The following is a 12568-nucleotide window of genomic DNA, read 5'->3' on the forward strand; positions in this document are numbered from 1 at the left end:
TTATCTTTTGGAATAGGAGAGAAAGAAAAATTTGAAGATTTATCAAAATATATGCTGAAAAAGTTTGAAATTTACAATATTTTCTCTTTTTACTTTTTCGCGTAAGAAGTATAGAAGAAGTACTGCAACAGCCAAAAAATTCCAACACGAGATTTTGATGACTCTGTACGTTTTGGACGTTCTCGAATACGGAAAAATGTTTTTTTGGTATTATGTCTGTCTGTTTGTCTGTGCAACTGATAATTCAAAAACGTTTTCAGTTGAACGGACGAAGTTTGGTACATGGAATTCCGACCAAATTTGCGCATTTCGATCAAAATTTGAAAGAAATTCATTTAGAAGAAGTCTGTCTGGCTGCTGGAATATAAGTTGACTCAATAACTCTAAAAAACAAAGAACAAGGTATATAAAATTTAGTGCACAGGTTTGACATCTAATTCTTATCAAATTTTGAATCCTATCTGCCAAAAGGTTGACCGTCTGTCGGTCAGTATTTTCGCATGCATATAAACTCACTAATTAATAAACGCAATGACTTTGTGAAATGCTATCTTATGACTACAACTCTAGTAGACTCAAATTTGGCATTAATCGCCAAAATTTGGCCGATTAATGCCAAATTTTGGCGTTAATCGGCCATCAAAAACAGTGTCAAACATACATATTCTCGTGATAGATTCAGTAAAAATGCTAGATTCATGCTAAAGATCTATATTTCTCAGCTATTGTTCATCGATACATGCATGGAATTTACAACCTTACCCAAGATCCACAGTTTTATATGGAAGGAGGAGAATAAAACCTTTATTGGAGACTATGTGAAAAAGATTCGTGGAGGGTGATCTTTTCGCTGGTTTTATTTACGTAATTGGAAGAATAAAGAAGAAATATGAATTTTAAATATGCGTATTGGGAATTTTGATATATTAAGAGATGATATTGATCAATATAAGATCCATTTCGTTCTCCACTTATGCAAATAAATTAAACTTATAATAAATGATTAAAACTTAAGATACTTAAAAATAATTCATCGTATCGAAAATGAAATTACGTGTTATAAAAATTTCATGCAATGTGTTTAAATTGTATTCAGTTAGTCTGTGACGATTTTAATTAAAAATATAATTTTAGAGTATAAAGCAATTAATTCTATTAAGAAAATTCACTTTTTATTATTGGTAGGAAGCTTTTCATCAGGCCATTTTAGGAAAGAATAAAATTTCGGAGATCTTTCGATCGAACAATATAAAACAGCTATTACATGCTTAAGCTGCAAATGACTGTTCCATTTTGCAGAAAAATATAAATTAATTAAAAATTATGATTATTAAAAATGAGAGGAAAAATACTCCGGAAAATTCTTCAATGTTAATAAATCGCTTAAAATATTTCCTTCCGTAGAATATTTTATTATTTATATATATTCACAATGTTGTATATTGTCTATTACTTATTTTAATATTATACAAAATTTTACTAGCCCTTTTCTTAATGTTTAAATCTCATGAAAGGGATACCTTTAGTTGTAGATAGTTAAACTGTAGAAGTAGAAACTGTGTTTGACAAAAATGGAATCTTTGAAAGGAAAGAGAAATTTCTGAACACAATAATATACATGAGTAAAGAAAGAATTTAATTTTGAAATAGCATTTTTATAAGGGCACATTCAAGATGTAATAACAATAATTGTCGTATATATAAAATAATGATAAATTAATATACGTGATATTTTCCGTTACACAAATGACATAATGTATCAAGAACTTTTTTTTTCCGCCTTAATCTTTTTAGAAGCATACTGACGATATGTGAACTTTCTTATAAAGGGTGTGTGTGTGTGTGTGTGTGTGTGTGTGTGTGTGTGTGTGTGTGTGTGTGTGTGTGTGTGTGTGTGTGTGTGTGTGTGTGTGTGTGTGTGTGTGTGTTTATTTTACATTACAGCATAGACGGTAAACATGCTGTCGGTACTGCCTGCCTTATTACGTGGTGGCGGGGTGGTCAGCTGTATGCAGGAAAACGGTAAACATGCTGAAAGTATCGTGCTGCCATCTATTGACAATATTTTCAACTGAAAATTTAAACAAAATCGTTATAATTCGATAACCCATATAAAACCGTTTGATACTAGGATTTGTAGAGAAAACAAATAAAATGAAAATGTGTTTTTTTCATAAATTTGAAAAGTCAAATAGGTTTATTAAGAACTTAATATAGCATTGTGGTTTCATTTTCTATTATAAGTCATTCGAAATAACACGGGGTCATATTTTCGTTTTCATCTCATAGTGCCATATTTTATTTCACTAGAAATATTATTATATAGAATGTTATAATTTTTTTGTAGCAATGCGTATCAATGCATTATTTTTATGACATGTGAAGAATGGAAGAAATATTAAATTTTTGCTGCTATTATGTTCTATATTCCATTATTGTATGCGAAGTTATTTATTCTAGCTTATTCGAAATGAGAGTTATAACTTTATAGAATTATAAACTAAATTTCAATAATAATATTTTCTTAAATAATGGAAAGCTTAGCTATTAGTTAAAAATATTCATAATTAATCTGGGCCATTAACTATTTAATGCCAAAAGGAGTCATATAAATATTAGTGTATATAAAGTTATATAATAGTTAATTAAATTTTTATGGCTTAAATAAAATCATATAAGCGTCGAGCGTCCTGTTTTTATCGTATGGAGGCTTAGAAATGGGTTGGAGATTTAGCTATCATTCCTGTTATTCGATTACGATTCAGAATTTCGTGCCTACTCTTTTCAAAATAGTGCTAGAACGGTTTCAAAATAGAAATCAGGCAGAAACTAAATCAGATTACATACGTTAAAGTAAAACAACAAAATTATTTTTGAAATATATGTTTTTCTTTTTATATTTCCTTTTTAAATGTCAGTAATTAAAGTCAGTCTAATTCAAATTATTTTTTTTTCATGATTTATTAAAAGTTAAAAACAAAGCTTCGTTGCTGTAATATTTATGCCGGGAACTTTTTGCTTTATACCGCTGTTCTCAAAATCAGCTAGTCTTAGACATTATTATTTAATAAATATTTAGATTGTGTAAAAACAAAGAAATAAACCAGCAGTTTTTCTCAATCTCTGCAATTGTTATTATTATTGGTTATTTTATTTTTTATAGGTCTCGAAAAAAATTCGGGACAAAAGACTGATTCTCCATGTTGATGAAACATATATAATGAGACAGAAAAACGTGCTTACAGCATAGTGTGGCCACTGATACAGAACCCAAATTACAAGCAATGTTCATATTTTCAAAAAAGCAAACTCAACTGCGCCAGAATAAAACTGGATGAAAGATACGATAGTATAATATGTAATAACAAAATATACTGAGACAATACAAAAGATGAAATAAAAGAAAATATTACGAAATTACAAATATTTTCAAAATATATAAACACAACCAAATAAACGCTATCTCCGAATAGCCATTTAAATTGAAAAGGTCTAATTTTAATTCGTTAATAATGCAAGAAAATACGAATTATTTTATTCTGCTCCAAATCAGTTGAAACAATTTTCGTGCAGGAATTTTTCATTTTAATAAAAAATTTACTTAATAATGTCGATTTTTATAACACTGCTTAAAATTTGTGTCATTTAATTAAAAAAAATGTAGATCTCTTCAATAATTTTTTTTATGAAGGATGATCTTTTTCTTTTGATCCTTATACAATCAGTCATATACTTGAATAAACCAGTTTTTAACTAGTTAAATAATTTTTAAGCGCATTAGAGCACAAGATGATATAAATATAATCCTAATCTGATTTTTTATTATTTTGGTTATAAAATAGCATTTTCTGGCACAAATTATTGCCTGTTAAGAAAAAAATAAAAAATTTGAAATAAAAAACTTAGAAATACTTTAAAAACTCAACCTACAAAAATAAATGAGGAAACTAAAGAGTCATTCAAACGCCAACCACTCTAATTCACCAATAATTATACATATAAAAATTCATGACCCTCCAGATACGGCATCAAAGGTTTTCTATTCGCTTTCTTTATTTCGAAATATACCTTTACACAGCATCAACAATTTGTCAAATTTTGTCGGTTTTAATTGTCAGTTTCATCACTTAGTGGAAAATGTCCTAACTAATCAAAATTGCTTTATTGCGCAAGTATAATTTATAATAGTACTTACATTTGACGTGTTGAGACGTGCCTCATCAGAATTGATTAGCTTTGTTATTACATTAATTGTATTAATAAGTTGGGTAAACAATATATTGCTGAATTTAATTTATTCATTCATTTATCTGTTTATTTATATTCAGATCATGAAATCATCTAAATTCAGACAAAGAAACCCAAGTTGCTGCAATGATAACCAATAGCATCACAACGAAAGGCTCCTGAAAAGCGTTAAGGAATATTCGTTTTGTCCATTATCTCATCAGTGCCTCGAGAACTAGTGTAGCGAATCTTCAAATTCGAACCTATTCGAGATTTTGACAAATTTCTAAGTTCGAACGTTTTTCAAAGATATTTCCGAAAAACACATTTCTAGAATTATCTTTGTCTGTCTATGGCCATCATAGATCTAATACCCTTTGAGTTAGGCAGATTAAATTTGATATGCCCTTTTATAACGAAATACTATCAAATTTTAAATGTAGTTCACATGAGGTTTTCTAGCTGTTCCAAATACAAAATAAAATATCGATAAAATTTAGAGAGGTGGATAAATTTGTCAAATTTAAGCCAAATCCATCAAAGGCTTGTGCGTTTACATCTTCTTATGCATATAAACGCGATAACATAAAAATGTAACGTCTTTAAAAAAATGAAATTTGTTATACAGTTTAGGTATTCAAACTGTAAATTTTCAACACATTTCGAATAAAATCCTGGAAAGGAATAACCATTATCTACGTTTTAATGCATATGAAACCGATAACAACCTAAATGAATTTTGACATATTATTTTACAACTAAAATTGTAATTCTGGGCAAATTTTAGTTTCAGTCTGACGAGAATAAGGCCACTAAAATATCTTTTCTGTTTTCTTTATTATATTTAGTATGAAACACATTATTATTTACTTAATTCGAAAACATTTCAGGCGATTGAAAGCGATCTGAATCATATAAGACCATTCGATTCCCCACCTTTTTCCGTTTGCAAAAGAATATAGTTATACGACACTCAAAATCTCATTAAATGAGCATACCACCATACAAACATCACGATATCAAAAGAATTCAAAAGCCTCCGTGCTTCGGCTGCTCAATTCAAATCTCGAAGTGCTTGGAGCTTCCCAATTCCAGAGCCTCATCTCTGTTTTTCTTGAATGAAAGGGAAAAGTGCCCAAACCCATTCATTCATAAAAGACACACGAGTCAGCGCGATCCGTGCATGAAAAAAGAGCCTGATGAGAGGAAGAAGAGATGAATTCGTATTTAATGGCGCTGCGCCTGATGAGGCAGGCGCCGGCGCGACATTGAATCATGGACGAAGAATCCTGGACGCCAATTAACGACCGCAGGAAATGACAATGCCAACTTCCTACAGACCCGTAAGACTGCAGCACTTTTTTTTTCCTCTCCCCTGCCTGCTCTTTGGTATTTTTTTTAAATTGGGGGGTGCTAACTGGCCGACGGAGTGGAGGCCACCCGCACAACATGTAGGCAGTTAATTGGGAGAGAGCTGATTTGTTTCAATTTGGGGATGGAGAGTTTTCAAGTTTGGATAACAGGAATTGCTTTTAATGTCTGGATGGGCATTGTTTTGGTGACGCATCAAAAGAAAAAATTTAAAGCGAGGTCACTTTCCACCTCCATAAGCATCCCAAATAAGTTATTTTTAGAAGTATACTTTTGGTTAGTTCTCATGTCGATAAAATAATCGATTTTCAAAAGGTTCATCTCGATTATATAGAGAGATCGCAAAATCTTACCATGGTTACAAAAAATTATTACTGAAGAACCACTGAATATTATAGGATCATATTTTTAGCATGGATTAACGGCGTTAATTTTTTTTATTAATCTGATAGATGACTCAGCTTCAGCAGGAATAGTGATTTTTGTCAAAACGATGTCAACAAAGTCATGGCGGAAATAGAATTCAGCTTTTGATATGAAATAATCGAGTTTCAAAAAATTCTTTTTAATCCAATTGGTATCTCAACTATTTGAAAAAAAATGGTTTTTATATTTGATTCTTATCAAAAAGATGTCAACAAAGTCATGGCGGAAATGGCATTAAGGCTTTTAATATCGAATAATTGTTTTTAAAAAATTCTTTTTTATCCAACAGGTAACTACTGCAGAGATAGTGATTTTTCATATGATTCCTATTAAAATGATATCAAAAAAGTCATGGCGAAAATGGCATTCAGGATACCCCGATAATATTTTACTAGATTTTTTTTTCCTTTTCGAATTACGTAAAAGAAAGAGTATTGCAACGCAATTGAAGATATTGATATACGCAATATAGATTAGGTTCATAGATGCCCTGTCTAGTGTAACAACTTATATATTGGACAACACTTGATGAGAATTGGAATATCCCCCACCGCATATTCTTTGAGCTACCAAGGGAGCTCACAATAAGATTTACTGATGTGATTTTTATTAAAAATTTTATAAATGTCTTTACAATGTAACACAACTAAATTTTTATAATTTTTTTACAATAATTTTTGTAATCAGGTATAGATTGACTCCCCTGTTACTGTATATTACTTAATCGGTATGAAAAAAGAAGAATTGAGATAAAATAGAATAGAACATTGAATTTTCAGACAGAATGAAGCTATGTTCCTTTGAGATTATTATATTATACTGAATTTTGAATACTTTATAAAAGCTTTCTAATATTATCTGCTCAACCAATTCAATGTAAATATTCCTACTCAGTTTAGAGAATCTATGGAGTTTTAAAATAAGTACAAACACTCAGATTTTTCTCCAACTCTATTTTCTTTACTATTTCTACATAAACGAGCAGATTAAAATGTTTTATATTAATAAGGTGAAGTGCTTTTCAAAATATATTAAAGAATTGCAGAATAATTTTTGATTTCTCATTTACAAGCTATAATAAAAAATTATAAAAAGCTATAATGAAAAGGAAACTCTCATTAAAGCTATAATAAAAAGGAAATATTGCGATTGACAAAAATTTTTAAGCGAATGAAATGGATTTTCCCCTTTTAGACTCCCCCGAGTTCGTAATAATTTTGTTTTTTAAATTTTGTCTCTATGTTCACATGTAAATGAATAATAAGCATAGAAGCTAGAAGAATTACATTTTGCGCTCAGCCGTCGTGAGCATTATAAATCTTTATTAAATTTATGTAGTGACGAGCGCCTGTTGGCGAGCGCCATCTGCTGGTTGTTAGACGGAGTTGACGCTGGTTAGACGGAGAGCAGATCAGACGGATCTGGACGAGAGTGTAGACGTGTCGGATCAGACGGATCTGGAGGAAAGTAAAGAAGTGTGAGATCAGACGGATCTGGACGAGAGAAAAGACGTGGCAGATCAGACGGATCTGGACGAGAGTAAAGACGTGTCAGATCAGACGGATCTGGACGAAGTAAAGACGAGACGAGACGCGACGTATTCGACGAAATCTACTGAATGTTCAATTCTTTTATGTTAATGTATATATATTTTAAATGTCCTAATCGTCCTAAATGTAATTAAATGTGCGTTCTAAAATAGTAGTGATTTCTGAGTCCTACATTTATAACCAAATTTGTCAGCAGAAGGAGTGCCTGTCTGTTTATGTGATTGTGTGTGATCACAATAATACAAAAATACCAATGAGCTAGATAGATGTAATTTGGCATGTGATTTTGTGGCTAAATCAAAATTATATAATTTTGGATTAATTCCGTATGCGAGATGTGATATTTTAATATTGGAATTATTGATGCTATTGAGATAGAGAAATCTGCGCTATATTAACGAACGTATGTATAGTAAAGAAGATAGAATAGACAAAAAATAAGTTATAATTCTAATTAGCTGGAGGACTTTGAGCGGAGAAATATACTTTGATAAAATACTCCTATGACAAAGCGAATAGAAAACGAAATAATGGATTTTGACTGATTTTCTTAAGGAGTGATATATTAGTTCATTACTAGCAGACTTTTAACTATCAATTTTTCAATCAACCATGTGAATAATATTAACATATTTAGATCTGGAAATTTTAATGAAATGCATATTGTCACAATAAGAACAAAGTTCATTGAAAATCATATTTTTACTATAAATAAAGAGTTTTCTGATTGGTTAGCTCCGTTTGCAAAATAGAAAAATTAGAAAGATGACATCGCTCTAATTATTAAAGCTGTGGGCTTCGCCAACGTTTTTTTTTTTTTTTTTTTTTTTTTTTTACGAAATTGGATATTAGTGGAGACCATTCATGACGTGCCAAGGAATTATTACCTTCCATATGAAGTATAAATTGGCGAAATGGGAACAGAGGTTAGGAGTGGGGAATGTCGTGATTTTTTCCCATAGACAATGTACAATGAACTAGTGACCTAAGATTTAATATTTTCTTTAAATTAGAATTCTGAACAAAGCGATCGTTTATGATATATCTAGAAATCATTAGCTCCCATATGAAAAAAATGGCGAAGTAGGACAGTTCCTTGGTTTTCTTGATTATTTTAATGGACATAAATATAACAAAATATAAATAACATTGCTTTTATAGCCATTAAATTAACCCTTTATAAGGGAATTTTTTTTTTATTGTTTCTAAAAAATAATTCTGGACAGCGTCTATTCCTAATCAATTCGGATACTTAGAATTCGACTGTAATTTCCCCCTTTATCCGATTTGTTAACAATATTTCATGCATTTATAAATTTTTTGGATAGACTATAGAAAAAATATCATTTATTTAGCTTGTATTTCTAATTTATCGTGATGAAATGCATATGCAAAATAGACATTTTTTCCCTTAAAGGTCTTAATACATAATTTGATGAAAATATTTAATTTTAGTGACAGACCTTGTACCATATTTCGTTCCTTTTAGAATTTAATTATTGAAACTGCATATACAGTAAAATTAGACTTCTATATTTCCGCATAAAAAAAGTTCCTTACAACAAATACAAAATATAACCAATACAGTTAGACCTGTTTCTATATTTGAATTTCATCCAATGTTTGGTACATAATTACAATCAAAATGAAAAATTACATACCAAATTACATTCATCTTGCTTCTTAGATTTTATTGTGGCCAATATTATTCTAGAAATGATTTTTTTTAACTGAGTTAGGCCTGAAATTTGAAGATGAATCAATATATCAAAGCTGAAATTTTTGTCAATTACAATATTTTCTCCTAGTGTGCTTCAAATTAAAAAAAAGTATGAAATTAAAAAATGGAATAAATCCTCCGGAGCTGAAACAGCAATCTTTTGTGAAACTTTCTTAGTTTAGTAAGGAAAATCGTACTTCTGTAATAATTGCACGGAATTGTCGAACAATGCTTTGCAATTATTATTAGCATCAATGTATGGCAATTTTTTTGGCATTTTTAATCACTGACATGCGTTTAATACAAAAGCACCAGAAATCAAATGTTTATTTTGGAAGCTTTTTTTTTTACAACCGTCTGAAACCAAACTTGGTATAAGATTACTATCATAGTCAAAAGATTAATTACCAAATTTCGTTTATTTGAATCAATGCATTAAAAAAATACGTTTGCACGCATTCAAAAGTATACATACCGACAAACGGTTACCTGTTTGGTGGATTTAGCTCAAATTTAGATAATAATTTGCATTTTATATTTGAAGTTATGAATCGAATTTCATTAGTTGTTACATTTTTGAATTACCGCATTTCATTACATGCAAAAGTACAAATCGATAGGCAGTCAACTCTAAGACGGATTTAGTACCAAATCCTATATGCATCCATATTTTAAATACTCTACTTGTAAGCCAGATTTATTTTGCTTTGTTTCTTACATTTAATGGAATCGTATTTGTTTGTACTTGGTTAGTTAGTTAGCTATATTAACGTCCCGTTTTAAGCAACACTAGGGCTATTTTGGGACGGACCTCGTAATTTTGAACCGCGGTCAGATGACGAGGACGACACCTGAGCGGGCACCCCCTCCTCCACACCACGCCACACCTGCGGGAGGACGTTTGGCCTTGACGGATTTAACATGCAACAGACCCCCGGTTCTTCGGTGGAATCGGGTCTCGAACCTAAAACCCTACTGCTCACGAGCCGTCCTTACCACCAGGCCACCACGGCCTTTGTACTTGGATAGACGACAGATAGATTTTTTCAAAATGTCCTTTAAAAACTAATAAAAATCCACACATTTGGAGACCATATATAAAATTTCAACCGCCGAAGCTCAAAGCATTGTTAAGTTATAGTATTCGTAGATACAAACTGACATAATTAAAAAATACGTTTTCAGACTCAAGGATGTCTGAAACTTGGAGATACGTTAAATTTCGAATTCAAATTTCTTGAGGATTATAATACTTTCTTTTTGTATACCTGTATACTAAAAATTAAAAATGTAACAAGGTAGAAAGATGAAATTTTAAGTCAAGTCATTGCAAATAAAATGGATATCTATGATACATTTTTATTAAATTTGTGAAGAGCAGTTCTGTATGTTACTCTATTCGAAATTATATTAAAAGTATAGCTCAAAAACTCAATAAGCTCGATAGATGAAATTTGTATCGTGCTTTTAAGATAAAAATGCAGACATGTGTGAAATTTCAGATAAATTCCATCACCTTGAAGTGGTCTTTATATACTGCATTTATTCCATTGTACGTTCGGAATAATCAAACCATCGCCATATTAACTAAAATAAATTTAGAACGCGCGTTGCCATTTTCGTTGAATAAAAAATGTTGTTAATATTTTAATTAGTTCTTTCCATTACAATGATTTTGTGATTCTGGTTATTGAAAGAATTAAATAAATTTATTTGCTTGTGTGTTATCACAGCTGTAATAAAAGCAAATTTTTAAATTTGTAGTGAAATAAAAATAGCTTGTAATAAAATTGACAATTATATATAATTTTTTTTAGTTTAAATTTACAAAAAAAATCGTATTATTTTAATGAAAAAAAAAATGTCTCTTATTTTAAGTCAACACTATTCAATATATTTTAAACACAAACCCTTTAAATAATGAATTAAGTCGACGTTAATTTTATCTGAAGATAATTATTAATAATATCATCGATTATCGGAAATCGGGTTGCGATCCAAAGGGGAATTTCATATTTTTTACTACTTTTGGAAAAAATTCAATATTTGTAATCAATATACATTCAATAAAAAGAGCTTCTAAAAATACACTTTCGTTAATATACTAAGAATTAAAAAGAATTATAAATTATTTTGTACTTTTAAGTATTTAAATTCAGAATTTAGTATAAATATTATGAAATTTTGAATTGAACTTTTCCTCAATGTCATAAATATGTGACTTCCTTGTTATGGAATCAAAATATCGTTAAATTAATCAGTTAATTCCTAATTAAGTTTTGAAAATAACAAAATAAAGCTTTACATGATTTGAAATTCCACGTAAATATCTGGAATTTCAAAACAAATACATTTGGATCTTTATTAACATATAATAAGCCCAGTTCACTGAAACTAAAAAAAGGAAAGAAAGTCGTCTTGACTTGAAATATTTCGTTTATATTTGAAGCATAGCTATTCAAATTTAGTTTGCTTTATTTTAGTATTTAATTTTTGTAATTTTGCTCTCGAAAAATTTTATGTGATAAAAAAAACACGTGAGCAAAAAAGAAATTTTCTTCAAACTTTTGTGAAATTGATCTTAATCTAAATCATAAATATATTAATATTTTGAAAATAATTGAAGTTTCTATCAAATTGTCAACTAATTTCGAATATGCCCCCTTTTTTACTTTAGCTTACGAAACAAAAAAGATACATTCTGGAATCGGAATTAGAACATCAATCATCGTAGAATGCTTTTCAATTTGATTTACTATTTGAATTTCTAGATTAAATTAAAGCCTTTAAATTCGATCAACAATGATGAAGTATTGATTAAATTTATGCATTGAATTCAATTTACAATATTTACAGTACAAAATTTAAAATTTTTTTCCTACAAATATTTTTACCCATTCATCCTAAGCAAAAACTGTTAAAGTTATCTGATAATTTACCTATAAATCTTCCTATAAATTAAAATATTTAAGAATAAAAAAATATTTTAATATATTTTTCAAAGGTCTTTACTTAATTACCTTTTCCCCTGCTAATTGGTTTTGATTACACACAAGTAATAATTCAAATCAAGCCGTTTAATGTGCCATTTTTAAATATTTATAAAATTAAACAAACCGAATTTAATGAATTCGCGTATCTAAAGAAAATAATGAACTTGTATATCTGTTGAATGCTTTAAACCGCATAAACACAATAATCAGCCAAGAATGTGCTGGCTGAAGATTTATATTTTGCTTTCAAAAGTCAAGACAAACCTAAACATATAGCGCTG

This window comes from Argiope bruennichi, chromosome 10 (genome assembly GCF_947563725.1).
Source record: "Argiope bruennichi chromosome 10, qqArgBrue1.1, whole genome shotgun sequence".
NCBI lineage: Eukaryota > Metazoa > Arthropoda > Arachnida > Araneae > Araneidae > Argiope > Argiope bruennichi.